This window comes from Gorilla gorilla, chromosome 1, assembly GCF_029281585.2.
Source record: "Gorilla gorilla gorilla isolate KB3781 chromosome 1, NHGRI_mGorGor1-v2.1_pri, whole genome shotgun sequence".
Classification (NCBI taxonomy): domain Eukaryota; kingdom Metazoa; phylum Chordata; class Mammalia; order Primates; family Hominidae; genus Gorilla; species Gorilla gorilla.
The window spans coordinates 201,136,727-201,143,343 of NC_073224.2; positions in this window are offsets into that span (position 1 = coordinate 201,136,727).

Here is a 6,617-nt window from a genome sequence, read left to right on the forward strand (position 1 = left end):
ATTGTTGGAGAAAGCACTGTGTGTGAATTTTGGACTTTGGTAAGGATCTCTATCCTTTGTTTTGCAAATGCTGAAAGCCCTTCCAGTTATTCAAAAGAGATTATTAGTATCACTGTTTTCCATCTAAGCTAGTAAGTAAGCTAGTTAGTTTAAATGCTCCCCCTGTCCCTCTCGGGGGTCCCAAAGGAACATTGTAAGGGGAATGTGGACAGCAGCTGGGCATAACTGTAGAGTTTTTTTTTTTTTTTTTTTTTTGAGACAAAGTTTCGCTCTTGTCACCCAGGCTGGAGTGCAATGGCACAATCTTGGCTCACTGCAACATCCACCTCCTGGATTCAAGCGATTCTCCTGCCTCAGGCTCCTGAGTAGCTGGGATTACAGGCATGCGCCACCACACCCGGCTAATTTTGTATTTTTTCGGTAGAGATGGGGTTTCTCCATTTTGGCCAGGCTGGTCTCGAACTCCCGACCTCAGGTGATCCACCTGCCTTGGCCTCCCAAAGTTCTGGGATTACAGGCATGAGCCACCGTGCCAGGTGAGTGTTATTTGTTAATAGTAACTTCCCGGAACTGTACATTAGGATACTTTGGATGCAAATAACATCCAAGAAGGACTTGAAGGGAAAGCCAACCACCACTAATTATTTTAGGTGGTTTACGTGTATTACCTTGTAATCTTCACAACTCCTTGGGAAGTAGGTGTTATATTCCTATGTTACAGAAGGGGAAATAGATATAGAACAGCTCAATTGTAAAGTGGTAGAGTTAGAATGGGAACCCATGCAGTTTGATTCCATAACCTGCAGCCGCAAACTACCACTCGACCTTCCTTTCCTAGTAGGGAGGGCGAGTTTGCTCACTGGTGTGTTTTGCAAAAAACAACAACAACAACAACAAAAGGATTCTATAGTTAAGTTTTGGAAACTTGCAATCTGTAGTCTCTCTTTGGAGATTTTCTACATACAGTCAAATATGAAAGGTTCTGAGAAGACCTGCAATAAGGAAGCCTGTTTACCTTGGTTTATATCCCATGTTCCTAGGTTTATTTGACACATTAAAGAAATGCATATTCATTCAATCAGTGTGTAATAAATTCACACTGTTTTGAAATGTTTTCATGAGATTGGAAGTATGATTTTTACACTGTTTTCCAAGTATCTTAATACAACCATCACCAAACTGGTTTCTTGGATGGCTAGTTCAACACCTGTCTTTGTAGGTAGTGAGCAGGAAGCATATTTAACTACTCTGTAACATTTCCTCGGTATCTCTACTCATTTAAGCCAGCTGTGCTGCGAAGCACAGGCAGCTTGTCTACCTTTTCAGCCTGTTTGGTGATGGTGTCCAAGTCCTTAGTGTATGGCCTCTAGGTGGCAGTGTTGTATTATCTAAACACAGCTTCTTGCTTTCTGGCTTCTGCACGTGTGCTCTGTCCTGAAAGTTTGTATTGCCCATATCACCTAAGTGCACACCTAACTTAGAGATCCAAAAAATTCCTAGTATTTTCCCTAGGATAACATTCAGGACTGATTTGAGACATCTTATTGGAAGTGGAGCAGTTGATGATTTCCACTTTTTAGTGAGGGGTTGGGTAAAATGAAGGTCATTAACATCATTTGCTTTATGTATTACTAGTTACAAAAGGGCCTTAAGACAGCTGTAGCCACATTCCTATAGCAGGCAGAACTTCTTGCTTCCTCTTCTAATCCATCTGTTGTAAATGTGTGTGCTCTTCAAGACTCCATGGAAGGAAATGCCACATATTTGAATTAAAATATCTGTTTTCACCACTTTTCTTTGTGTCAAATGAGGTTTGTTGAAATTATTTCACACTTATGCTTGAGAGATAAAATATGGCAAAGGAAAAGACTGCAGAACCTTATCCTTCCATGGGTACTTATTTTTCCTTTTTTTTTTTTTTTTTTTGAGACAAGGTCTTGCTCTGTCATACAGGCTGGAGTGCAGTGGCACGATCATAGCTCCCTGCGGCCTCAACCTCCCAGGCTCAAGTGATCCTCCTGCCTCAGCCTCCCGAATAGCTGGGACTACAGGCATGCACCACCATGCCTGGCTAATTTTCTTTTTAATGTAGAGATGAGGGTCTCTCCATGTTGCCCAGGCTGGTCTCAGACTCCTGGGATCAGGCAATCCTCCACTGCCTCAGCTTCCCAAAGTGCTGGGATTACAGGTGTGAGTCATTGCTCCCAGCTTGTTTTTCTTTCTTCTAGAGCCATGTAATCGCTTCACAATCCCCAGCTGTGACTTTGCTCTGCAAAGACAAATTTTAGTGTAAAAAGAACTAGATACACCAGTGCATCTTCAGACCTGTTTAAAATATAATTGAGAAAATTGCAAAGGACAGTTATAATGAGGAACTGAATGGCAGGAAACTAGTTGTTTCTCCCCACACTTGAAAATGCCAGTTACTACCAACGTGTTGCCCGCAAAGTGCTGCAACTTCCACTTTAAGATTCTTACACTTTAAAACGCATCTTTTGAACTGATCAAATGTATATATTTGTTATTGTGTGTTTTGTTTTGAGATGGAGTCTCACTCTGTTGCCCAGGCTGGAGTGCAGTGGCGTGATCTCGGCTCACTGCAACCTCCACCTCCTGGATTCAAGCAGTTCTCCTGCCTCAGCCTTCTGAGTAGCTGGGATTACAGGTGTGCACCACCAGGCCTGGCTAATGTTTTGTGCTTTTAGTAGAGATGGGGTTTCACCATGTTGGCCAGGCTGGTCTCGAACTCTTAACTTCAAGTGATCTGCCCTCCTCGGCCTCCCAGAGTGCTGGGATTACAGGCATGAGCCACCACACCCAGCCTGGACTGATAAAATATTAGAAGGCATGTGGGAGACAATTAATTTGGTTTATTACAAAGTAACCTGCCGAACAGACAGGAACTTGACTTAGAAAAATGGAATATTAATTTTCTACAATATTCTTTTTGCTTTTCTTTAAAAAAGAGGTGCTGGCACACACATTTTAGCAAATTGTGAATATTCCTTCCTTTCTTTCCATGTCCTCTCTCTTATCTCCATGCAAATTGGCATGCAAACTTTGTGTTCCAGGTAATGAGGCTCCAGACAGGGCCTATCTTTCTCTGAAAAGCAGTGCTGGCATGCTCTGTACTGAGGCTTTTTCCCAGAAAATGTACTGCCTCTACAGCTTTGGAAGATGAACTGAGAAATAACGCTTATAACCCTACCAAACATTTCTCGAATATCTGTCTTGACTTTGGAAAGGGAGCTATTGGCCATTTCCATGCTTGGAGGATTCTTTTCTTCTACTGCACTGTAGTTCTTCCTGGCTAGATGTCTAGCACGGAGGCTCGTTGGACTATTTCCTCACATGACCCCTGTGGCAGTCTACTGATGGGAATGGGACAATTGAGAAAGGCAGGCTGTCTGGCAAAAAGAAACTCATTAGGGTCAGGGGCCACAGGATCTCCATGGGAATGTTCTCTGGACTACCAGAGTGTTGAGGCTGGATGAAGGGGAAGAGGGCTGAGCTAGAGATCGAATTGGCATACTGAGTGGGAGCAGGGTGGGGTGGGAGGCAAAACTGGGCCTTAGGGAGGGCCTTGCTCAGTCAATGGAAGGAAGACAGCTGGAACAGAAGTTAGAATGATTCATGCAGTGAGAAGGAAACCAGGTAGAAAGGGAGGAATGCTCACCACTGAAATGTCTCTTATTTGTTGAAATGAAATTAAGGTCTCTAATTTGTTCTTATCCTTCAGGTTTCTGTGCCTGGAATCTGGAAAACAAGACAGATTCTCCTTGATTTTGCCTAGGAATGTTAGTGACCTTGAGAGGCCTTCCAAATGGAGACCTGGGCCACACAGTGGAGATCTGGACCTGCCTCTGTAGGTCCTTGACTCTCCTCTTCCAATGTGTCAAGTCCTTCATTTATTCTTGATTTCTTTCAGATCCAAAATAATGGTCAAAAAAGTGCTGTTTAGCTGGTATTATTTTCATGTTATCCCTTACCACAGTTTATCTCAATTCTCACAGGAGCCTCAATGCTTATCTCTTAGATCCTTTTCTTCTTTTAAAAAATTTGGGCTAGCCTATACTAATAATTGTACCAGTTTAATTAAAATTATGATTAGCAGTAGCATGCATATCTTAATATTTGAGAGCTTACACCTTGCCAGCCATTGTGCTAAGAGCCTTACTTGTGCCTTCTCCTCTAATCCATCCAGTGTAATGAGGTTGGAGCTATTGTTGTGGTCCATTTTACAGATGAGAAAACTGAGGCACAGAGAACCTGCAGGAACATATTGCTAGTTTTATTGGCATAGTTTGGAATTGAAGTCCCATCTGTCTGATGCCAGAGCAAAGATCTGCCTTCCTGACAGTAACGGAGCTTCTTAGAGGCTGCCAGGAAGGAAGGAAGAAGGAACGAGGGAAAATGCTACACTGGGACTCCGAGCAGCTTATCCCAGAACTTTCTGAGAGCAGCTGTACACACCCGTTGTGGCAGAGGCAGAATAAGCTTTCTTCTCCTTGGACATAGAGATAATATTTCCAGCCACTCTTGCAATTAGGGATGGCTATGTGAGTTCTACCAATGGAATGTGAGTGGAGGTGACATATTCCATTTCTAGGCGTAGCCCATGTAATTATCTCAGGCATGATCCTCCATGTTTTTTTCCCTTCTACTAGATCACTGCAGATGAGCACAGAAACACTGTTGAAAATGCAGAGCCTTGACATGGAAGGAATCTGGATTCCTGGATCACACAGTGGAAGGCTCATCTGCTGACCAGAAACACTTGCATTGGACTGATGAGCAGTGCATAGATGTCTCTGCTGTTAAGCTTTTGAGATTATGGGCTTTATTTATTATAACAGCTAGTGTTACCCTAACTTACACACTAACATACTGTATGGGTCATGATTCTTGGCTAGGAGCTCAGGCAGATAGTGGGTGAATGAACCAGAAAGATCCAGTTTTTGTGACCAGTTACAAAATGCCAGAAAGAAATAATGTTTCTTAGGCAAAAGAGATTATACTGATTACTAGAATTTGAAGTCGGGTTTATTGGATACTCGTCAGAGTGAACTTCTCATGCAAGGAGATCACGGAACTATCTTAGGAGTCCGCGGATGGGTTACAGAGGCTTTAGGAGCCCCTGAATTTGTGTGCAAAATTATATGTACCAACTGGACAGAGAGAACCTGGCCTTTTCAGTCTCCAAAAAGGTGAGGAACCAGTTGTGAATCTGAGCATAAGCCACTTAGGAGGCTTATTTAGAACAGAAATGCAAAATTGGACTTGGCTGCGTGTTCTGGATTTCACATTTTTTTCCCTAGGATTTCCAATTCTGCCCCTTATATATGTAAAAACTATAAAAGGAGAGCTTTTCTTGAAACTGATACATTGGCATATGGTACAAGTGTCAATGAGCAAGTAAAATAGTCTGGGTGAGGGAAATCATGAATATAAAACGTAATTGTCTTGTGGTCAAGTAGAATATGAAGCCAATCATTTTGGGAGGAAAAATAAGCCTAGCTCATTAGTTCCCCCCTTCTGGCCTGCCAGCTTCCTCTTCTCTGTGTGTCCGAGGGTCACTGCCCTTCGTGTCCCCTGACGGGTCCCTTCTGTAACGAGCCTTCCTCGATTTGGCATCTCCCTTCTTGATGGCATTCCTCAGTGGAGGGGAGGAAGAGTTTCCTCAACCCACTGAGGGTTCCTGGCCAGGTCTAGTGAAACAGACAAAGACAGGTTAACAGGATCAGCACCATAAGACAAGGCAAGAAAAGAAAGAAAAAAAAGACAGGTTAACAGGAGAAAAGCATAATAGATTTATTTAAAGTTTTACATGACATGGGCCGGGCGTGGTGGCTCACGCCTGTAATCCCAACACTTTGGGAGGCTGAAGGGGGTGGATCACCTGAGGTCAGGAGTTCAAGACCAGCCTGCCAACGTGGTGAAACCCCATTTCTACTAAAAATACAAAAAAATTAGCCAGGCATGATGGCGGGCGCCTGTAATCCCAGCAACTCGGGAGGCTGAGGCAGGAGAATCGCTTGAAGCCAGGAGGCAGAGGTTGCAGTGAGCCAAGATTGCACCATTGCACTCAAGCCTGGGCAACAAGAATGAAACTTCATCTCAAAAAAAAAAAAAAAAAAAAAAAAAAGAAAAAAGAAAAAAGAAAAGAAAGAAAATGAAATAATGTTTTACATGACATGGGAGCCTTTAGAAACGAAAACCAGAGACGCAGGGAAAACTGTCCATTTTTATGCTTCAATTAGATGAAGAACAGACAGCCGTGTAGAAATGGGATTGGACACAGAGGGTAAGACCTCGTGGTAACAGACTGAAGGGGGAGACCCTGCAAGGTCTGTCCAGATTCTTCTTGGCCTTTCTATGCAACATTCCTTCCTCCAGGGTATAGGGCAGGACACCTCCTGGAATGAGGGTCTTAAGACCTACTATCAGACAAGGTAGGTCAGAGAATTTCCTTATGGTTAGCTCTTACACAGAAAAGTGGGAAAATGTTAGAGTAACATTACAGGTTTTATGGCTGGCTTTGGGAGAGAGGGTTTCTAGTTGCTATGACTTACCTTGGGGAAGAGGGATTCCAGTTTTTTGTTTCTTGGCTTTTTTTT